This window comes from Rhineura floridana, chromosome 1, assembly GCF_030035675.1.
Source record: "Rhineura floridana isolate rRhiFlo1 chromosome 1, rRhiFlo1.hap2, whole genome shotgun sequence".
NCBI lineage: Eukaryota > Metazoa > Chordata > Lepidosauria > Squamata > Rhineuridae > Rhineura > Rhineura floridana.
This window is the reverse complement of record NC_084480.1, coordinates 245,031,581-245,056,164: the sequence shown is the minus strand read 5'-3', so window position 1 is coordinate 245,056,164 and position 24,584 is coordinate 245,031,581. Positions and strand designations below refer to the sequence as shown.

General features: G+C 41.6%; 1 protein-coding gene across 12 annotated transcripts in view; it reads right to left on the bottom strand.

The window, feature by feature from the left end:
* The window catches only part of GREB1L (GREB1 like retinoic acid receptor coactivator), a 300,655-nt gene that overhangs the window by 216,010 nt on the left and 60,061 nt on the right, over positions 1-24,584 (bottom strand). For 10 of the 12 annotated variants that reach the window (XM_061596502.1, XM_061596493.1, XM_061596580.1 and 7 more), the window contains one exon: positions 15,171-15,291. The gene's annotated coding sequence lies outside the window, so the exon portion shown is untranslated. Of the gene's footprint in view, positions 1-15,170; positions 15,292-16,476; positions 16,571-24,584 lie in introns of those variants that run through there. The other 2 variants (XM_061596526.1, XM_061596518.1) reach the window with 2 other exon arrangements.

The following is a 24,584-nucleotide window of genomic DNA, read 5'->3' as shown; positions in this document are numbered from 1 at the left end:
GATCATAACATACTTTGCTCAGTTGATTTTCTTTAACACTGGTTACTCCCATAAAAGGGAGTGTGCTTTAAATAAATTCAAGATGACTAGTTCTCTCTTAGAGCCTGGTGCAGCATCTTAGACATATACTGGTTCTTAATGGATTATGCTTTCATAGGCAAAAGCTACTGAACTTCAACTGATGAAACTGACTACATCTGAAGGCACATGCGACAATAAACTAGTTAAGCTAGAACAAGGTGGGGAGTGTCCAGCCCATGGCCAATTTTGACCCACCATGGGTCCCAATTCGGCCCGTGAGGCCATTTTCCCAAACCACACCAAACTGCTTCGCACTTGATGTCACATGTGACAGCTGATGTGGAGCAGGTAGAGATGCAGCTGGATTGGCTGCACACGGAATTCACTTTTAAGCAATTGATCCCTCCAGAAAACAGGGTTGAAATCACTGCCTAACAGCTAATAGGGAGTTCCCTCACATCTTCCTTTTTTGTATGTGGCTATAGTGTGTTGCTTCACTGATTATTCCTATGCCATGCAGGTATTTGCTAAACACACTTCATATCACAACTGATGAAACTGACTTCTCCATTGGCAATGTTGGTGCATCTATCACTTACTTAGTGCAGTGTTCACATTGTCTTTTTCACATTGTTTGCATTGTCTGGAAATACAATTAAAGAGCAGTATAAATCCATACATAAACTAAAATGTTCTACTAAAATGTAGGAACAGTTTTGTAGCACTAATGTCTCTGCAAGACTCTGCAAGAGTGTGGAAATCTCAACATCCCAAACTGGCAAGCAAGGTCACTCCAAGATCCATGGGTATTGATGCGTTCACTAATAAAATAAAATAAGTAGATATCTGCCCTTTCATTCACAACTTATATATACTAAATATCAACAGAAGTTACTATCAACAGATCTGTATAACAGACAGAAATGAGCTAGGCAAGAATGACAGAAAGTGAACTAGGGTAAGAAACAGGGAAAAATACAATGCAGGTAAAAATTGGAAATGGAAATGGACTACCTTCAAGTCAATTCCGACTTATGGCGACCCTATGAATAGGGTGTTCATGGTAAGCAGTATTCATAGGTGGTTTACCATTGCCTTCCTCTGAGGCTGAGAGGCAGTAACTGGCCCAAGGTCACCCAGTGAGCTTGATGGCTGTGTGGGGATTCGAACACTGGTCTCCCAGGTCGTAGTCCAACACCTTAACCACTACCAGACCAAAAAAACCCTTGTAAATAAGACTGTTGGAATTTGAGCAATTGTTCAAGTCCAGGCAGCTACAAATCTTGCAGCTCCAATTATCACCAAAGCTATGACCTTGACTAGCAACCTCTTGACTTTGTCTGAAAATAGTGCAAGCCATTCAACAGTATTAAAATTCAAGTGCTCTCAGCAGCCTTCACCAGCCTGGTGCTTAGGTGTTTGGGACAAAAATGCCACCAGCCAGAGCCACCTAATAGGAGTTGCAGTGCAAAATATCTGGAGGGCACTATAGGTTGGTGAAAACTTGCTTACAGGAATGGCAAGGCAGTCAAAACTGTTACTTTAGATCATGAAATATTAAGAATTATTTTGCTTTATTCAAATGAAACTATGTAATTTTCAAATACAAATGAAGTACTGCCTTGAAATGGATTTGCTTTAATAGCGAGAAGTGATGTACCAAAAGCAATTAGGAGCTATAAAGCAAGGTCTGAGCAAGTGATATCAATTAGATTAAATGGGAAACCTATTAACATAACCATCATCCAAGTCTATGCTCAATGGCAAACACAGAAGAAGAATTGGAGAGATTTTACACAGACGTATAGGAAGAAATTGATCCAGAGCAAAACAAGATGTTCTGGTTATCATGGGGGACTGGAATGCAAAAGTAGGGAACAGAGAAGAACTAGAAATTGTGGGGAAATGGGGCTTAGGAGATAGAAATGTAGCAGGAGAAAGACTTACTGAATTCTGTGAAGCCAGTAATATGTTTCTTGCAAACACATAAACATTTTTTGAGCAACCAAAAAGACAAGTGTACATGTGGACATCACCAAATGGTCAATATAGGAATCAAATTGATTATATAATTGGTAGCAGAAGATGGAGAAGTTCCATACTTTCTGCGAAAACAAGACCAGGAGCAGACTGCAGTACAGATCATGAACTGGTCATATCGAAAATCAGAGTAAAGCTAAAGAGAATAACAAAGCAATCATAATGCCAAAATACAATTTAAATAACATCCCAGAAGAATATAAAGTTCAAATAAGGAAAAGGTTTGATGCTTTAAACTTAGTTGACAGAGAATCAGAAGAACTATGGACTTAAGTCAGAGACATGATCAAGGAAAAATGCAAAAAGACAATACCTCTTGTTAAAAAGAAAGACCTCAATGGATGATTCACAAAACTCTTAAAATGGTTAAAGGGAGAACAAAAGTAAAAGGAGATAGAAACACAGTTAGAAACCTAAATGCAGTAATACAGCGACTAGTATGTAGGGACAAAAATAACTATTACAACAGTTATTGTATAGAAATAGAAGAAGATAATAAAAAGGTAGAACAAGAGCCCTATTCCAAAAGATTAGAGAAACTAAAGGGACTGACTGACTGAAATAAAATAAAGGGAAAATAGATAGTTCAGTATAGTTCAATACACTGAGGAACTATATAAAAGAGATACAAGGACGACAGATTCATTCATGGAGGAACTGTATGATGAAGAAACAGAAATTTTAGAATGTGAGTTGAAAGCTGCTCTTAAAATACTTGAAAGAAACAAATCACCAGGAATAGACAGCATATCAATAGAGTTGATACAAGTTACTGAGACTGAATCTGTCCAAATTTTGACAAAAATTTGTCAAGAAATATGGAAAATAAAAAAATGGCCCACAGACTAGAAGCATTAAATATACATCCCAATTCCAAAGAAAGGGGATCCCAGAGAATGCAGTAATTATCGAACTATTGCCTTAATATCCCATGCAAGTAAAATAATGCTCAAGATTCTACAACAAAGGCTCTTATATATATGGAGCAATGCCAGATGTCCAAGATGGATTTAGAAAGGGAAGAGGTACCAGAGATCATACCACAAACATATGTTGGATAATGGAACAGACCAAGGAATTTCAGAAGAAAATCACCCTGTGCTTTATAGATTACAGCAAAGCCTTTGACTGTGCAGATCAGAAAAAACTATGGAATACTTTAAAAGAAATGGGGGTGCCACAGCATCTGATTGTCCTGATGCACAATCTATGCTCTGGACAAGAGGCTACTGTAAGGACAGAATATGGAGAAACTGATTGGTTCCCCACTGGAAAGGGTGTGAGACAGGAGTGTGTTTTATAACTCTATTTGTTTAATTCATATGCAGAACATATCATAGGGAAAGCGGGACTGGACCAAGGTGAAGGAGGTGTGAAAATTGGAGGGAGAAGTATCAATAATTTAAGATATGCAGACAATACCATACTACCAGCAGAAACAAGTAATGATTTGAAATGAACACTGATGAAAGTTAAGGAGGAAAGCACAAAAGCAGGACTACAGATGAACGTCAAGAAGACTAAAGTAATGACAACAGAAGATTTATGTAACTTTAAAGTTGACAATGACATTGAACTTGTCAAGGATTATAAATACCTTGGCACAGTCATTAGCGAAAATGGAGACAATAGTCAAGAAATCGGAAGAAGGCTAGGACTGGGGAGGGCAGCTATGAGAGAACTAGAAAAGGTCCTCAGATGCAAAGATATATCAGTGAACACCAAAGTCAGGATCATTCAGACCATGATATTCTCACTCTCTATGTATGGATGTGAAAGTTGGACAGTGAAAAAAGCAGATAAGAGAAAAATCAACTCACCTGAAATGTGATGTTGGAGGAGAGCTTTGCAGATACCATGGACCACGAAAAAGACAAATAATTGGGTGTTAGAACAAATTAAACCAGAACTATCATTAGAAGCTAAAATGATGAAACTGAGGTTATCATACTTTGGAGACATCATGAGAAGACATGATTCACTAGAAAACACAATAATGCTCAGAAAAACAGAAGGGAGTAGAAAAAGAGGAAGACCAAACAAGAGATGGATTGATTCCATAAAGAAAGCAACAGACCTGAACTTACAAGATCTGAACAAGGTTGTTTATAACATATGCTATTGGAGGTCGCTGATTCATAGGATCGGCATAAGTCATAATCAACTTGAAGACACATAACAAAACATCTTTAAAAACATCTTTTTTTTAAAAAGCTTTTAAAATGTATTAAAAAGCAATACCAACACAGATGCAGACTGGGATAAGGTCTCTTCTTTAAAGGCTTTTTGAAAGAGGCGCCGAAAAGCTAACAGTGATGGCACCTGTCTAATATTTAAGGGGAGGGAATTCCAAAGAGTAGGTGTCACTACATTTACCTATGTTGTATGGAACGGACCTCCTGATAAGATGGTATCTGCAGGTGGCCCTCACCTGCAGAGCACAGTGATCGACTGGGTATATATGGGGTAACATGGTCTTTCAGGTATCCTGGTCCCAAGCTGTATAGGGTTTTGTACACCAAAACTAGCACCTTGGGTTGTAGCGCAGTAGCTAATAGGCAGCCAGAGCAATTCTTTCAGCAGCGGGGTGACATGTTGGCAATATCCTGCCCCAGTGAGCAGTCTTGCTGCTGCATTTTGCACCAGCTGCAGCTTCCAGACCAACCTCAAGGGCAGCCCTACATAGAGCTCATTACAGTAATCCAGCCTGGAGGTTACCAGTGCATGGACAACAGTGGTCAGGCTATCCCGGTCCAGAAACAGCTGCAGCTGTCTTACCAGCCGAAGCTGGTGAAAGGCATTCCTAGCCACGGAGGTCACCTGGGCCTCTAGCGACTAAGTTGGATCCAGGAGCAACCCCAGACTACGGACCTGCTATTTCTGAATCAGTACAACCCAATCCAAAGCAGGCAACTGACTAGTTATCTGAACTCAGGAACCACCAACCCACAGCACCTCCATCTTGCTAGGATTCAGAGTTAGTTTACTGGCCCTCATCCAGCCCACCACTGGACCAGGTCTTGCACAACCTCTCCGAATTCAGATGTTACAGAGAAACAGAGCTGGGTATCATCAGCATACTGCTGACACCTTACCCCAAATCTCCTGATGACCACTCCCAAGGGCTTCATATAGATGTGAAACAGCATGGGGAACAGGACGGTACCTTGTGGCACCCCACAGCACAACTGCCAAGGGGCCGAAAAACCATCATCCAATCCTATTCTCTGAAAATGAACCTGAAGATAGGATCAGAACCACTGTAAAACAGTGCCTCCAATATTCATATCACCAGGTCAGCCCAGAAGGATACCATGGTCAATTTATTCAAAAGCCACCAAGAGATCAATTAAGAATAACAGAGTCACATTGCCCCTGTCCTTCTCCTAGTACAGGTCATCCATCAGGGTGATCAAGGCCAATTCAGTCCCACAACCAGGCCTGAACCCAGACTGAAATGGGTCAAGATAATCTGTTTCATTCAAGAGTACCGGCAATTGCTGTGCCACAACCTTCTCAATCACCTTCCCTAAAAGGGGGACTATTTGCGACTGGGTGGTAGTTGTTACTAACCAATGGGTCCAGGGTGGGCTTTTTCAGGGGCAGTCAGATCACGGCCTATTTCAGGGTGGCTGGAACCGCTCCCTCATTCAGTAACGCATTGACCACACCCTGGATCCACTCGGTCAAATCCCCCTGGCAAGCTTTCACAAGCCAAGAAGGGCAAGGGTCAAGAGGACACGTTGCTGGCCACATCGTCGCAAGCATATTGTCCATGTCATCAGGCCTCATCAACTGAAACCATTCCCAAGAAGTTGCAGCAGACGTTGTACTGGACACCTCACTGGGGATTACCGTAGATGTGGATGGGGCATCAAGATTGCTACAGAGACAAGCAACTTTACCCTCAAAGTGCCTTGCAAACAATTCACAGTGTGTAACACTGAAGAGTGTAAAACTCCATTTCCTGGAGCTGATGTCAATATGGAAAAGTTTCACTGGATAGCTATTTGAGGATGCGATGGTAGCAGAGAAGTGGGCCTTCTTCGCTGCTGTCACCACCACACAGTAGGCACGGTTATGATGTTTTACTTGTACCCAATCAGCTTCACAGCACATCTTTCTCCACTTACGCCCTAGTCATTGTCCAGCCTGTTTTATTGCACTAAGTTCACTGGTGCAAACTGGACTCCACAGCGCCAGAGAGGGTGCTCAGGGGCAACCATGTCAAAAGATCGACGCACCTCTCTGTTCCACAGCATGACAAGGGCTTCAACAGGGTCACCTGCTCTATCTACTGGGAACTCTCCAAGGGTATTCAAAAATATAGTGGATTCCATTACTCTCCAGAGCAGACCATCTTAATCTGTCCACCACCTCTGCAAAGGAAAATCTGAGCCATAAGTCACCAGGAAGGGGTCTGACCATGACACTGGGGTGACATCCATCACCTCCCATCTCCAGACCACCCCTTCCTCCATCTGAAGCAAAAACCAAGTAGAGGATGTGCCCTGTCCTATGTGTCGGGCCAGTGGCAACTTGAGACAGTCCCTTGGCCATCATGGAGGCCATAAAGTCCTGAGCAGGAACACTAGAGGCAGCCTCAGCATGGACACTGAAATCACCCAGGACTATTGTTCTGGACTCCTCCAATACCACAGCCTCTGCCAGCTCGGTCAGAGAAGCTGCCAAACAGCAGGGTGGGCAGTACACCAGCAATGACCCTGGTTTACTGTCTCCTTGGTCTGACACCAGGTGCAGCCCTCACAGCCAGCTCCAAGACAGAGTGGTTTCCTGTGACACAGACAGAAGTTCTGTGGACCATAGCAACACCTCCCCCCCCCATTCCTGCAGCCTGTGCTGGTGTTGCACTGAGTATCAAGGTGGGCAAAGCTGGGTCACATCAACTCCTCCCAGCTCACCTACCCAGGTCTTGGTAATGCACACCTCCATCCATGATCAGATCAGATGAGTGTGGTCTTATTGTGTACTGATCTGGTGTTAGACAACAGCACACACAGGCCAGTGGGCACAGCAGATGAGCAACAAGGAACCCATCCATGAGAGGAGTGGGAGGGTGGAACACCTGATATGGACACAACAAGAGCCCACCAACAAAACCTACCTGAACCAGTTATCCCAATAGGCCTGTGAGAGAATTGGAAACAGTCAGACCCACTCAATAACTTTTACACAGGGCACATTTACCCCCCCCCCAAATCTCACACCCAGGGTGCGGCAACCTTCTGCCAGTTATAGAATCTCATTCTGAAGGCATTTGGTGACTTTCTCCCATTGTTCAGTTCACTGCACAGGCTTTCACCCTGCACAGGAACTACACATGTGCCATATGCCCTCACCACTACCAATCTCCTGTAGATTGGTTTTTAAAAAATAGCAGGGGGTAGCACGCTCATCTTCTGGATTCCCCAAGAGGTGACCCATTGGTGGCAGAGCCACCACCCAAGACAGCTGGGCTTTTATGCCCCCTGACCCAGCCCGGAGCTAATGCAAGAGGCTGCAAGACTGACAGCAGCCTCTCTCTGGAATCAGGGTCAGGCAGGGCCCCCCAGTCCTTGCGGAACTTACTAGAAACCTCAGTTGTCTCAAGAGACAGCAACCCAGAGTAGTGAGCAAGCAAACATCCAAATGCTGAGGTGCTCACTCCCAGGGCAGGTCTCCTCCAGTCCCCCAGTGCTGCAGCTGTTTATGTGAAATCTGCATAGGATCAGACTATTCAACTTGATCTTCTTGGGTGTGAATTCTTTGTAGGTACACTTAAAGAAGACCGTGATGAGAGAGTTCTTGTAAAAAAATCTTCCTTAGACTCTGTTTTTTAACTTGTTCAAACATTATCTAGAGTTGGGGTAAGCAGTGAAGTACCCAAGTTTGGGGAAGATACCCAAATTGTTCAGGGTGGTTCAAACAAAAAGGGGTTGAAAGCAGCTCCAAAAGGATCTCTCTAAACTGGGCGAATAGGCAGAAAAATAGCACAAGTGATTCAATATAAACAAGTTTAAAGCAATGCACACTGAGACAAAAAAAATCTTAATTTCACATATAAGCTAATAGGGTTGGCAGTGACTGACCAGAAACAAGAGACATTGGGGTCATGGTGGACAGCTTGATGAAGATGTTGACCTGACCCAGTCTGTGGCAGCTGAGAAAAATATGAATTCCATGTTAGGAATCATCAGGAGAGGGACTGAAGCAACTCCTCTATGAGAAAAGGCTATACAACACTTGGACTTTTAGCTCAGAGAAAAGGCAAACAAGTGGTGACCTGATATAGGTGTGTAAGATTATGCATTATGTGGAGAAAGTGGATAGGGTACTCCAAATCCATTGACAATCCCACCCAGTGATTGCATGTCTTGTTGATGTTAAATGGCATGGCCAAGATCGAATCTAGGCATTTTAGTAATTCAGCATTTAGCTTTATTCTTCCTACTTAGTTCTAGGCTGGCCATCGACCACCTGAACCAATGTCTGGATGGAATCAGTGATGAACTAGTTGAAAATGAATAAACTGAAGCTTAATCCAAGTGAGAAAGGAGCTATTTATGGTTGAGGGACTTTAATCTCTCACAACAATTGTTTCGTACTTTAGGTATGCTCCAGAATGCTTAGATGATGCCCATGTCCAGGAGTCATTCTTTATCAGTTTTAGCTAGAATGCCAGCTAATCCTTTCTTACAGAAAATTAATGTGGTTCATCTCATTCATGTCTTAGTAACATTCAGGTTACACCACTGCAATTAACCCTACCTGTGATTGTCTTTGAAAAGTGTTTGGAAATTTCAACAGGCTGAAAATGCATTTGCCATTTGACTGGAGAATTTTAATTAGTGCTTGTCATAGGGCATTTAAGTTCAACCTTTATTGGCTCCCAGTTTTTTCCAGATCCAATTAAAAATTCTTTTAAGACCTATATGGTCTGGACCAGGATCTCTCAAGGACTGCCTTCTCCTATCTGTACCATCTTGATGGTTACCAGTGGCTCTGATGTACTGTCCAAAGTGCATGTGCTTCTCAAAGAGGCACCCTGAGTGTGGAATTCTAAACCCAATCTGGTCTCCACTCAGAGAATTTCAGAGACAAATAGAGACAAATAGATGGTATTATTATTTTTCATTATTAGTTCTGCATTGTGGCTGTGCTATGACACTAGTTCAAATATGTTCTTGCTTGCCCTAACTGCTGTTGAATGTTCTGTGGGTTAGCCTTATTCCAGCACTAAAAAAGGCAGCCCAACAAAATGTGAGCTGACTGATGGAAGGGCAGCAGATAAATATTTAAAACAAATAAAAATATGCTGTAATACTTTAATGCTATAAAGCAGTGGCTCCCAACCTGGGAGCCATGACCCCCAGGGCCTCCCCAAAGTAATCCAGGGGAGCCATGAACAGTAAAGAAATGATTTTTTTTAAAAAAAAAAAAAGTCTTCACTCCCTGGACGCTGTCTGCTCCCCACTCCAGCTGCAGATGACACCTCCCCCTTGCTCCAAAAGAGAGGGGAGGCCTTTTGCTGTGGCAGAGCATCTTTCAGGCATGCCAAGGGCAGGTGTTTGCCTATAAAACATATGGCAGATGCTGAAGGAGGCTAAGGGTGGAACTACCAAGAAGAAGAGGGGATTACTATCATTGACTCCCATCTCCTTGCACTGCTACTGCTGCTGACACCCTTGCTTAGAACGAGAGGAGAGGGATTTTTGTGAAGCAAAAAGAAGCAAAGCTGCAAGGAAAGGCCGCTTACCCCCTTCATTCCTGGCAGCCAACCTGTCTGCCTTTCTTGGCTCCTGTTTCGCTGCCACCTCCTTAGAAAAATTCTTATTTGCAAGGCTACCCAGTTCTCACCTTCAGCCCAGACGGAGCCAAGGAGCAGTTAGGAAGCTCAGCACTAAGCATCCCCCTTTCTTCCACTTACACTTGCCCTCCCAATCCCTCTCTCCAAGATGGTACAGTAATTGAGGGCTTCCCCCCTCCCATGTGCCCACATACATGCTTGCAGGAGGGATAGGTGTGTCTGGGTGTGTGCATGCGCTGACCTGTCTTCTGCTCCACTCTCATTACCCAAGTGCACGCTAACCAAGTCATCAGTTCTGATGATCATCCCAAGGCCTAAGAGCACTAATCCCTCCTCAGTCTATCTACCCTGTTGTCTGCAGTAGCATCTCCATCACCACATTACTGCTTCTTGATTACTTTTTTTTTTTTTAAAGCTCAGCAGGTTGGCTGAGGCTGGGGTCTTGGCACTGCAGCAGAAATATATTTATTTATTTCATTATTACTACAGAGATAGGTCAGGCTGAGAGACCGTGTCTGGTCCAAGGTCACCCAGTGGGCTTCATGGTTGGGTGGGGATTTGAACCTGGATCTTAGTCCAACACTGTAACCCACTGGTGTTGGGAGACAGGACTGTACATCTTCAGACTGTGGGTGTGTTGGGGGGGAGGGAGATACCAATTTGATTGGACCTTTGCATTAAGACGAGAAATCAACACCCCCGTCTGCAGGGAAATTTTTTACAGAAAAGGGTATTCCGAGATGTGATTTTTGCCACGTACCATTTTTTCCAATTAACAGAGACTAAAATAGCAGGAGAGCATCATGCCACCCTGGGCTCCTGCTGGGAGGAAAGGCCGGATATAAATCAAATAATAAAATAAATAAATAAATGACATTTTTTTGAGCTTCCAAAGGGGGTCCCGTACTCATAAAGGTTGGGAACCACTACTATAAAGCATGGCTGATTCTGCACATGATGACTGGTAAGGGGCTATATGCATGTTCAATCAGGATGACATCCATGATGCATATGCAAATGGACAAGATAGCTCCAGCAATATAAATATGAATGAAGGCATGCTTCTATGTACCCTTTGTTCTTTTGGACATGTGCAAACATAAAAAACAGAACTTGTGTCAACTTTTCTTTTACATTAATTCTTATTTCCTGAATCAAACCATCAAAATCAGAGCACAACAAAGGCTGCTAGTAGAGAGAGAAAAAAGAACATTTCACTTTTCTCAGTGACCTGCTTGCAAAGGAAGGTAGACTGAAACCTTTAGAGAGCTGTACCAGCATGCCTGGGAACAGCAGCAAGAGGTTATGCCATCCTGTATACTGTTTTGTTGAGACTGCCAAAAAAAGCAGTCCCATGCAAGATATGAGAACTACGTGAACTTTTCAAGTTTATCTGTACTGCTATAACCTTGGCTATTTAGTTCTGGGCTTGCATCATAAAAGTATTTGTTTGCCCTGTCTGCTGTTGAATGTTCTGCAGATTAGCCTTCTCCCAGAACTAGAAAAAGCAGGCCAATGAAACCCCATAAAAAGAAGATTAAGCACTTTATCTACCACTTTTTTTAAAAAAAAATCAATTCTCCCCAAAAATGTTCAGTTTCTTTCAAGGTCTGGTTAAAGTGCTGTGCTTTCCCTAGGCAGGTTTAGAGTACAGAAAACCAAGAGTGCACTCCAGGGATCATGTATGTCTATGAAGTGTTCAGCCAGCTACACTCCACACAGGGCAAGAGCCTAGACTCATGCACTGCTTCTGCTGATGTGACCGGCACTCTTTGAATTGTGCCATATCAGCCCGCAATTCTCTTTAGGAATTATGATTGGCCTTACTCCCAATACTATGGCAATATAGGATAGCAACCAGAGCCCTCTTCAGGTATTCTTTAAGTAAACACAAGAGGGGGAGCCCATAGGGATGAGGGAACTAGCTCCTCCCGCCCCATTCCAGTCACCCTCTAACTGATATTCCAGGTTTCCAAAATATCCAGGAAACCTCCACGAATACAAGACATTCTCCTCTTTACAAGGCTACCCTCTATGAATTGGAGAGTGAGCAGAACAGACAGTGCACTCCTTCCCACATGACCTTGCATATTTACTTCACAATCATTAAGAGGTCTTGGTTCTGCTGCTCAACCTATCCCTAATCATTCAAGGAGACATTTTAAAGACGTTAATTAAAGAAACAGTTTGCCAGGATTCAGGGTGGTATACTTTGGCAACAGTTTCATTAAAAACAATCATATTATTAAATGTTGCAGCTTATTTATGTGATGATACATGTTGCATCATGGCTCCAAAGTAAAGGCCATGGAACAATCATACTGCCCACTTGATGTCTCTTCTGGTGTTACCTTAGCAGCCCCAAAACAGCTTCAGTATCTGTCTATGCATCTCCTGCACTGCTCTGGTAATGATGGAAAACCTAGGTCGTATGAGATGACTTTGTGATGTGGCTCCTTCCAACACTAGCATCACTCCACCTGAGAATTGGGTCAAAGCCAGAATAGAGGGAGCAATGGTATGAGATCTTTCCACATGATCTAGACTGGGGTGGGGAATCTGCACCCCACCCACTCGTTGCTGGAGTACAACCTCCATTATTCCTGATCATTGGCCATGCTGGTTGTGGCTTACAGGAGTTGTAGTCCAACATATATCTGGAGGGCTAGAGCTCTTTTATCTGCGATCTCTGGTCTAGATCTTTCAACATTATCAGAACTTGGTGTCTAACTAAGGTAAATTGCAAGGAAATGCTTTGGGACAAACTCTCTGTGTATGTGTTTGTGTGCATGTGTTAAATGGCAGCTGTAGGTAGAGGCAGATCAGGACTACAGGTGGAAGAGGGTTTATCCTTCCCTGCTCTGACCCCCTCAAAAGATGCTATTTGCCTGGGGAGGGAAGCTGCTTTTACTGTAAAACACTCACAACACACAAATGTCATGCATTTAACACTTGGTTTTTCTCTTAGTGTATGCTTCTTCAGTCTACAGAAAGCATGGGTGTATTTTTCAAATCACATGATCAAAGACTATACGGATTTATTTCTAAAATCTTAGTGTACTTTTGATCATATGTGGTGATGCAATAGCTAATAATAATATATAAACTTGCATAACCTTACAAAGCAACAATTAATATTAGCAACTTAAAACTGAGTTGATTACTCAATGAAAACATATTTGAACACAGACCCAAACTTTTGAATGTCCATTCTTCCCAAATGAATGGCACACTTGTTTCTCACTACCAAACACATTCTAATGTCATGGTCATTTTTTTAAAAATTACAGACTATACTGAATGAATCCTACTTAGCGGAGACCCATTTGAAATGAATGGACCTACATTAATTTCTGCTCTTGAGTCCAACTAATGTTGAACAGAACCCAATGGCTGTATTAACATTGAACTGGTATTATATAATATAGAATTGCTAACATAAGCAATTATAAGTGGATCTGGTTGCAGAATAGGCATACATTGCCACCCTGGGCTCCTGCTGGGAGGAAGGGCGGGATATAAATCAAATTATATATATATATAATAATATAATATATGTCTTGAATCTAGAGGACAATACCACCACTACTTAGCTTCTGCAAATGAAGCCCCTCTGAGCATTCCATCCTCAAAGCTCTATAACTGCCACCTTGGTAACAGCATTTGTATGTTAGCAGCTGATGAAGGTGGAAGCTGAAACGTTTTGTTAATACAATAAAAACCTCTGTTTTGTTAATCACAATTACATTCATATATATTTTTAGGTGATTAACGGAATCCTTATAGGGATCCAGAGCAAGCTTGAGTGAAGTTCTGTTCATTGCTTTCAAAACTGTCTTTTATATATATATAATGATTTAGCATCAGAATCACACCAGCCACATGGCACTCATTCTGATCCCATGCAAAATTCATGGCAGTCCATGCAGAGGATCATGGGAAACTGTGGAGTCAGCACAGTGGCAGAAGCTACACAATGGAAAGATATGCAAGTTCCAAGCAACAGATACCTCTGTTTTGTCTTGGTGTATCTTCCTACACATAACCTGTGCACTAAAAGTCAACCAGAAACAAAAGCAAATTGCAAAGCAGAGATGTTCTAATTAAAACTAAGGTTTCCTCCACAGATCTTAAGAACCTAAGTCACATTATTTAAGACTATGATTAATTTTTTTTTAAAATAAATAGTACCTCTCAGCTGCACTTCCTGTAATGAGCCCATAGTGCACAAAGGATGGACAACCTGTGGCCCTCCAGAAGTTGGACTACAATTCCCATCATCGTTTAGCACAGGCCATGCTGGCAAGGGCTAATGGGAATTGTGAGTCGAACAATATCTGCGGGGCCACAGGTTCCTCATCTCTGTAGGGATTTAGAACTTCTGTCTGGTAAAATGGGTGGTAAACTGCAAGAGAGAGGACTACCATTCTACCTTATTTTTATTTTCCACTTTGCTCAGCACAGAATGGTTGGGCTTATGGAAACAGCTCTACCACTAGGCAGAGTGAGGCAACTGATTCTGGGTATCATGAAAGGACAGAAGATTTTTAGTTATTAAGGTTGCAATCCTATGCACATTTACCTGGGAGTAAATCTCTCTGAACTTCATGAAGTTGGCTACTGAAAAGACACATATAGGATTGAACTGTATTACTGTATTTTTACTTCCAGGAGGGGGTGAGGCATTTGTGGGATTTTTTACCTCAGGTGGAAAAGAAAAAAACCTGGATCAGTCTTGGGTACTATATACTTTGACTGGAGTAGGGCAAAAGCATCATTTTCTGGACCACCTCAGGCACCTAACTGCCTTCGGCAAGCCCTGTGTGGACAAAGCATGCATCTTTAGACAAAGGTTTACTTTCCATCTGAGCTGAGGGGAAAGCAGCAGGCAAAGGAAGAGTTAAGTACCCTCCTTCGATTTCCCACTTCTCTCCCAGAAAGACTGGTCCCCTGGAGGGTTAGTGTCTGGGCCTTGAAGGATGGGGGAGATACATGAAAGAAAACTAAATGAAGCACTGTCATGTCTACAGTGTGAATCACAGCCACCAACATATTTTACCTTGCTAGTTTACATCAAAAGTGTGATTATTAATGTCTTTAAAACAAAGTTATATCAGCCCAAAAGACTCTTAGATCCAGCTGCAGCAATTGTTAAAGGAAAAAAACAAAACTCAACTTTCACTACACATTAGCAACACAGATTTTAAAAGCACTTGTATTCTCCAAAATACCTCTTACAGTAGTGACATTCTTTTGGAGTGAAGAAATCTCAGATAATCTTCCAAAATAGGAGGGATCTTACCTGAAGGAACAGTCCATTCAGGATCTGTATAGTTCAAGACTTCCAGATACCGAAATTAGTCATTACTTGTTGGCCAAATAAAGTGTCTCTTCCCTATTTATTATGTCAAATTTCCCCAAACCTGCAAAAGAGAGAGAGATGATCAAGATAAATTATTAAAGGGGGGGACAACAAAGAATCCATCTTGAAGAAAAATATTCCAACCTGTTAGAGGACCCTTTTAATGCATTTGATTTGCTTTAATTAATTTCTATATACCCATGTGCATGCTATTTGTTAAAAAAAAATGAAGACTTGCAAAACCTAGAGTGCTCTCCCCAGGGAAACTCGCCTGGCACTCACATCACAATTCTTTTGGTGCCAGGCAAAGACTTTTGGTTTTTTCCCCCTCAGGCTTTTTAGCAGTTTTCCTGTAGTTTGATAGTATTTACAGTAGCAAGTGTTTTAACATCTTTTCTCAGGTGGTTAATATGGTTTATTGTGGTTGTTATTTCCTGTGTTTCTAGACTTAACAGAGGGGTTTTGTGGTTGGTTTGCGTTTTGTGGTGCTTAACATATGCATTTTAAAAACTGTAATTGTGGTATTCCATGTTTTGTTTTAACTGTAAGCTGCCTAGAGACATTGTGCACAAATGCAATTAAAAAAACAAAAAGAGTGTTACCTCAGTAAATTCAAAATAGTACACCAGGAGACTAATGTGCTATGATAATTAAACTGAAGCTCCTGCAAATCTTAAATGCTTAGCCCACAGAGGAAGCAGCTTTTTTTTTCTTTTTTGCCACTCCATGTCACTGTTTTGGGCTTCCTTCCATCCACTTAAGAAGCACCAGGAGTAGGGAGGCTTAGGAGGGTGGCCAATTCTTACTCTTACACTTTTAGATTCAAAGACAGAACGGGGCCTTCAATTTTAAAATTGAAGTGGGATGAGAGGGAGAAGTTCTGCCTCAGGTATCAAAATGTTTGGAAAATGCTGCTTTCTTTATACTTGCAGCCCTTGTGGAATAAAAGAAACAGGGCCTCACTTTGACAAAAAAAAGGTGCAGTACAGGTGAAAAACCAAACATATACATATATATCAAACTTTAGATCTTTTTAAGATTTACTTTCTACTCTTTTTTTCACCCTCAGCTGAGGTTTTGCCTCTGCAAACAAAAGCCTCATTTAACCTTTGTGGTTGCTGCCAAGACACCTCTAAAGTTTGGACTTGCCTCTCAAATGTATTACCTGATATTACCTGAAAAACTAAGTGAATGGGTAGCTATTAAAAAAGATATCTGCTTTAGGCTGCAATCCTACTCCCCTTACCTGGAACTAAGTCCAGATGAACTCAGTGAGACTTACTCTTAGGTAGACATTTTTGGATTGCATTGCTAGGAGGTGATCTGACTCCCTTCCCTCAAGCAGCTGGCACCGGAAATACTTCCTTCCCCCCATAAACCACTGTGTTTGCAGGTTGATCTGCTTTTATTTATTTATTTTATTTGTTAAATTTTTATACTGCCCCACTAGCATAGCTCTCTTTTGAAGCTGGCACTGCACATTCCAACAGAATAAGCACTATGAAATGAATTACTTAACATTTCTAAATACAGCATGTTGGATCTTAAGATCTATGAATGAAGCGAAGAGAGGGAGGAAACTATTGCATATTTCCCTTCCCCCTTGTGGCATCCTAAAAAACAGCTCCAGGATGTTTGGTCACTCTCCAGAAAAATGGGGGAGGTGGCATGGGGGAGGGGCTGTAACAGGGAGAGGAAATAACTGAAAATGGCCTCTTCCATTTCCAGAGGCCTCGGCTGGATTAGACCCCTTTCTAAGAACAGAAAGGCTCTTCTGTAAAACAGAGGTGATTCGCAGGATTTATTGCGGTAAATATCTATGAAAAAATAACAGATATAAATGGTATGTAAATAATATTTTTACAGATAACACATCCACACAAACACAAAATACTTCAATCTGATGATTAAAATGTTTTTGAACAACTTATTCTTCTTTAGTGCATACTGTTCTCACCATCACAAACATTTACAACAATTCTTATCTTCAAGGGGTACATTTTGTTCAGTGTTGCTCAAGCATGTATTCCAAACCATAAATAACAAGTGCATGCCAATATACTGAAATGAATTATGGGCATTTTTATGCAGATTTACTTCAGTAATAGAAGGTAACTCAACTGTTTCTACACTATTTTTCCCCTTTCTTATTTAGCCTAATCATTTATTGTTTTCCTTTTGAGTATGTTAGTTCCCTTGATTATTACTTACAATGATTAATATTCTTCTTAACACAACATATTTCCTAATGTATAACAGAGTATGGAACCTTTTTATTTACTGATATCACCTCAATTTGTGAATATTTTTCATTTTGCTCTACTGCAGAAATAATCAATGTAAACACTCTCCAAATGCTGTCGGGCACACCCCAGCTCCCATCAGTCACAGACAGCAAGGCCAATAGTAAGGGATGATGGGAGTTATTGTCCAGAAACATCTGGAGGGCACAATGTTGGCTATCCCTACTCTGCAGCATTACTCAGTATACACAATAGCCCAGGAGTGGGCAATATTATCTTGATTAACCATTAGACTGCAAAGCAATTTCAAGGATCAACCATTAGACTGAGGAGCAATTTCAAGGACACTCCAGTTCTGTCAAATGCTGATCTAAGTCACAGCTAACCAGGTTTTCTGGTGCACACATGCTCATATAAATTGCCACTGCAGAGCGGCATCTACAGCTGAAGATGAACTGGTCCAAATTTCCTTTCCCCATGCAGCTAAGTCTCCAGGGCCATGTCTGAACTGGCCCATAGAGCTTTGTGAAGTGAAAAGTGCATGCAGACTTTGATTATGTGAATCTTAAAAATAAATAAAAAAAAGCAACAATGAGAAGAGATATTGAAACTTTATAGACTTGCAGGTCTGAAGGATTTATACTTGTGTTCATTACCATACTTTTATGGTTTTAAAGCTAGGAATCCTTTTAAGTATATTACAATTAAAACAGGAAATAGCAAAGTCATAATCAGCAACCTTAGATCTTTTTGAAGTGCAAAGAAGCCAAATGACAGCCTACTGAGTAAAAACAACATCACACCTTTGCAGAAGTGACTGATGAGAGAAGATTCATTAAACAGTCATGCTATCGTACAGTGAGAATTTAGAAACTAATTACGCTTAAATTAGTAGAATCAAACAGACTTATTCTACCTTTCATTTTACATGCATTTCACTTGCATTTGGAAAGTTGAGCAACATGACAGTAACCTCAGCAGAGCATCTGAAAGGTTTTCAGTAAAAACATTTGTATAATTTTGCTTCATTAGAAGCCAGTATTTAGATTATTTAAACCCAATAATGTTAATAAGGACATTATTCAGAGCAATGTCAAAAAGTACTAAGTGTCCTGCTTTGGGGAGAGGTCTTATGGGGGGAAATTCAGAGGTGACCATCAAACTGTGTAAATACTAAAATGCATCACTACAGTACCATGCTCTTTGTTTTTACAATTTGCTAGATAGCTTTATAATAATAAAGAAGCACACAAGGATATACCATTCCTCTTTAAACAGTGATAAAGTAACAAAAAAGCAACTAAAATATTTCACACACTAGTGCAGACTGGGTTGTATCCACAGAAGGGGAGGTTTAAAAAACATAAAGTTGAATAAAGTGGGAACAAATAATTTAAAGAAATCTAGAACATTATTTGAAATGACAAAATACTTAAAATAAGAATACTGAAATTCAAATAAAGGTTTATTCATCAGTTCCTCAATTACTGAAATAAGACTGTAGTTGTGTATAGATAAGGAAATAGGATATGATTATTATAAAATCCATTGTGTCTCCTTCTGTCCAAAAGGCCAATAAAGTAACTGATTACAGGAGCACAATTAAAGTCCTTCCAAATAAAAGAACTGAGGAAAAAACAAGAATGGTGTAGTGTGTTTAGACAAATATAACCAAGAAAATTAAGGTGTAAAGAAGATGATTTCATATAATGTTTACCTCTGCTCTAGCAAACACGCGATAGTTATAAATTCACAGTTTACAGAAATTATATCAACTTCAAAATCAACTCCATGTTTATCTTTGGCTCTTCTGCCCATTTTTTCTAGTGTGAAAGGGTGCAAAATAAGAGGAAATCAATGAGGAAGCATCACTCAAAGTGAGCCATTTATTGCACACCCGAAAGGGTAAGTGCCCCATAAACTGCAGTGATCCGTTTCCAATTAGCATCACAAAACATAAGGGAACATCATTTGCATTAACAGTTAGTACAGCCTTCACAGGTAAAAAGGACAAGTTTAGGAAATTACCTATTTCTTTTTACCACTTTAAAATGTCTTAGAATGAGAGTTTGACAAAATGCTTCTATCATTTGGTGTGGAAATCACATTATCCCCCTTCCACTTGAAAATCTTAAAATGAGCAACAAAGTATTTTAAAATTATAGCAATACCCTAAAAAATAACCATAATCACCTATTAAAAATAACTAAAATTGTAGCTACAAAGATCCATAAGGAAGAGAAAACAGTATATGGGAAAATTCAAAGACAATAAAAGAATAAACCTACAAAGTTCATGATGATCATGTAACAGCCCAACATATTATGCAGAAATGACACTATTTCATGCAATTATTGTAAAGCACAAGTGGAGAAAGGCCTGCACTGTCCTCCTCCTGATACTGCATTTTCTTACATACATTCTGAAAAAGTATTGCAGGGAAGGGACCAAGAAAAGGCTGCAGATCTGAGTCTCTAACAGGAATAGGAGAGTATGAGATATCTGGCTGGCAAAAAAGTGTCTTGGAGCTTCACCATATTACAAAAGTGCACACCTATGTCCATTTTCTGGTTACTTCTTTACATGTGCTTTGTGAATCTGACATGGGAAAACATAGTGTTTAAAACAGTCTTAAAGATTAATAGTTGGGATGTTGCCTATACCAAATCAAAATGTTCATCTATCTAGCTCAGTACTGTCTGCAACAAGGGTGGCAAAGCTCAGGCCCAGGAGTCAAATGAGGCCTGCCAAGCAAGGCCAGATTTACTTACAACTAAACAAGCTACAGCTTAGGGCCTCACATTACGAGGGGCCTCGCATTAGAAAGAAAGAAAAAAATGTTTATAACATTGCCACCGGGAAGCCATAAACATCATACAAAATGAAGATAATTTTTGGTAGGTACTGAATATCATTGTTGCGGCTCGCTTGCCAACAACAATAAACAGTAAACAATTCTATTGGACGTTGTACACATGCTGCCTTTTGGATTCTTGCAGAAAACAGCCCGTGTGTTGGCGGTGGTGTTGACTGTGCTAACCCTATAAGTAATGCACATACGTGGAGCCGAGCATTGAGCGTATGGTCAGTCGTTTGATATGTGTAGTGTGTATATGCGAATCCAAGTCAATTACGAATACAATTTACTTTTGTTCAGGGGAGCAATCATTCAGCAGGTTGAAGACAATAAAAAACGAATACTGCACAACAAATAAATAAATAATGTGCACACATAACTTGCATTTTTAATACCTATATTACACGACTATCAAATTCTGTTCAATTGTACAGCCTGTATTTTGCATTTTAAAATTTTATTATTTGTTGAAGAGGGAAGGGCCTCACACATTATAGCTTAGGGCCACAACAAGTTTAAATCCATCCCTGCCTACTAGGCCTCTCTAATCTGGCCCATGTGACTCTCTACAGGCTATGCCTCCTCCCCACTCAACACCCCATACTGACCCAGTTACACACAGTTCCCCAGTTCTTTTGCAAGGCTGGAATGTCTTTGAACTGTAAAATGCTTCTTGCTTGCCTAGATGGAGAGGTGTATGCACCTTTAACTTATGTGTGGCTGGACTGTAACTTACTGTATTAAGGATAAGAGTCACAGCCGTTGCCCCACCTGCCACTGGCATACAGCCTAAGGAAAGTTGCCTACCAAGGAATGGGGTCCACAGGCTGAGAAGGGTTCCCCTCCCCAGGTCTACAATGACTGGCAGTAGTTTTCTAGGGTTTCAGACAAAGGATTTCCTACCTGGAGATGTCAGGGATTTAACCCAGGACTTTTGACATGCAAAGCTTGTGCTCTACCACCAAGTTACCCCAGGTGCTCCTGCTGAAATCTCTGTCCTACACAACTATTAAGATGTGGCACTCATGAAACCTGGAGTGTGTTGCCAGGCTTTCTACTATGTCTAAAGAAATAAGTCAAATTGGCAAATTCTTCTCCCTCCCATGTGGCATAAGCAGTAGAAGAATCATTAGGGGATCCAAAGCCCTATGAGAGACTGAAAGAATTGGGCATGTTTAGCCTGGAGAAGAGAAGACAGGGGAGATATGATAGCACTCTTCAAGTACATGAAAGGTTGCCACACAGAGGAGGGCCAGGATCTCTTCTCAATAGTCTCAGAGTACAGGACGCGGAATAATGGGCTCAAGTTGCAGGAAGCCAGATTTCGACTGAACATTAGGAAAAACTTCTTAAATGTTAGAGCCATACAACAATGGAACCAATTACCTACAGAGGTAGTGGATTCTCCAACATTGGAGGCATTCAAGAGGCAGCTGGACAGCCATCTGTCAAGAATGCTTTGATTTGAACTCCTGCATTGAACAGGGGTTTGGACTTGATGGCCTTATAGGCCCCTTACAACTCTACTATTCTATTATTCTATGAAGGATCCTGCTCTTTTTCAGCCTCTGTAGCTTAAAAAATTGTCCTGGGAGCTGCCTAGAAGAGGTGTGTTTTGACTGCCACTGTTATGTTGCTTGTGATATGAACTCAGTTTCCTTGTCTGTATTATGCAAATTTGAGAGTCCGGGGTGCATTTTGACAAATCCTCCAAAGAAATACAAGAATGGACAAACCGAACACTTCATAATTAGAATTTTATGTAATAAAGAACAGTGACACAAGTCAACTTCTCTAGCCAAAACATGAAAAGACACTTCAGTGTTGTTCAGAATTAGCTTTTATTTTAAAAAGTTATAGAACTATAAAAGGGACCCAACACCAACTTCACCATTATGCCTACTGGCAGTTTTCCCAATGTTCCTGTACTAAAATTTTGTACAGGGACAAAAACACTTCAAAGAGCACAGTAGGATCACTGCTCTGCATTAAAGGACAAAAGGACAAAAGACTTCACAATGAATGGGAAAGTTCATTTCCACACCCATAAGGAGAGGTACTTTAAAAAAGGATCCCTGCAACAAAATTTATGCTTATGGATTTGCAAACTGAGAGTTCAGCAAAATGTCAAGATACTGAAACATGTTGGGTTCATTTATGTACTGAAATGTGTACCAACACAATTGAGTAGAATCATATGAAAATCTTGAAGAAAGCTTAGGTGCAAACATTTTTTTAAAAGAGTTGAATTTGATTTACAGTTTATAGAATCCATCAGCAAGCACAAAACAAGGTTAACAGGCCAGTTTGCCAAAGTTACAACTAGTATGCTAGATGCCAGTACATTAATAAGAATCAGGGGCCATGAGTCATGCATTTCTACAACCATAGGCCATTATCATGAATTTGCCCCCTTTGCCCTCACAATTCACCTGTTCTTAGTAATCACAAAGTACATCTTATGTTGTGGCAGTAATCCAAGTAAATAGAAGTAAAAAATAATCCATGCACTGCACAACACTTAGAAGAAAACAGATCCTCAAAACTATGCCCAATTCGTGTCAGTGATCAAACTACATTAATGCCAGTAAGAACATCCAATGAGAATGCTATTAAATCTCACACATTTGATTATGAGAAATCAGATTTGTCAATGATAAAGAAGAATTTTTCCCCTGACAAAACTTTTTTTTTCTTGATGTGTTCCACAAAGGGGTCTCTCTTACCTCCCACAGAGTATCTCTACACAAGAAGTTTATTGCGGCTTCATAAATCACAGAAAGTGCAGCAAAAGAACCATGTCAAGGGGAAGCTAAACACTGGAAGCAAATGTCTTAGAGGAAACACAAGTGTACTGAATAGTTTTAAGGCACAACTTCAAAGCACACCACGATATTACCAGAATACTTGAGTGATCCCGTAGTGGTGACCCCCTTCCCCATAACTCTTTCTCCCTTTCTCCATGCCCTTTCTCCTCATCAGGACCATCATATCCTAACCTTATCTGTGTCACTCATATGGATAGCTCCTAGACATTTTTTCCACTGCCACAATTTATTCCAATCCACCTGTTTAAAAAAGGATGTAAAGGAAATGGTTGACAAGTGCATCCTGCAGTTCCTAGACACTTCACTGTCTTCCAGAACTAGCAAAATAGGCAGCCAATGAGGACTAAAGTCTGAAAATCTTAATTTGTAGTGATACTATGCTCACAACAGTCTGGAACATAGGAAGATGCCTTTTACTAAGTTAGACCATTGGTCCATCTGGCTCATTACTGTCTATACTGACTGGCCGCAGAGGGGACATTTCTAGCCCCACCTGAAGTCGCTAGGAATTGAATCTGGCCCTTTCTCCATGCAAAACAGATCCCCGCTCCGCACCCGGGACTTACCAGGTTGCGGGGCGTAGTTTGCGGCCCGGGGTGAATCCCGAGTCTCCATGGTGGAAGAGGGAAGCGCACCGGACTGACGTGACATCGTCACGGCGCGCTGCTAGAGTGGGCGGGGCGACCGAGCTTATTTAAGCTCGCACCGGCTGCCCCCTCTCTCTCTTCAAAATTTGTGGCAGCAGAGGGCCCGCGCACCTGGCATTGTACCTGACGCCATTTTGGAGCGCACGAGGCACCATTTTAAGGCGCACGAGGCTCCGGCGTCGGCCTTATTCGGCCGCGCAGCTCCGGCTGGAAGGGCCCTATTCGGCCATGCTCGCGCCGCCAATCTGCTCCATGGCACAGCAGCCTTCTCTGCAGGACTCTCTTGGCTCCGCAGCAGCAGCGGCAACAACGGCTGGCGGCTCGTCCCCCTGCGGCAACCGGGGAAGTCAGCAGTCAAATCGAGGAGGCGGTGGCACGGCGGCGCCCCGTCTCAGGCTCGGCAGCGCCAGTTGAAGCACTCTTCCCCCCCCCTTCAAGGCTTTTTGGGCATTATCCTGGGAGGGAGGAGGCAGGCACACACATTTTTCCTCCTAAGATTTCAGAGTAGGCCTTTCGGCCTTGTGGAGGGCTAGTGGTTGGGCCCGATTCTGGGAGAGAAGGGGCGGGTACGTTCCCCCCACCCACCCATTCCAAGGCATTGGGCCTTCAGGTAGGCTGGTGACCGGGCTCACGGAGGGAGGAGGCAGGAGCACATTTCTCCCATCTCACTCAGGCTTTACTGAGGGTCGTCTGGACAAACCCCTGGTCTATATAGGCTTGCATACAAGGCGTTTTTTGGATCTTCTGGTTTGGCCTTCAGGTTTTCAGCCTTGATCTTG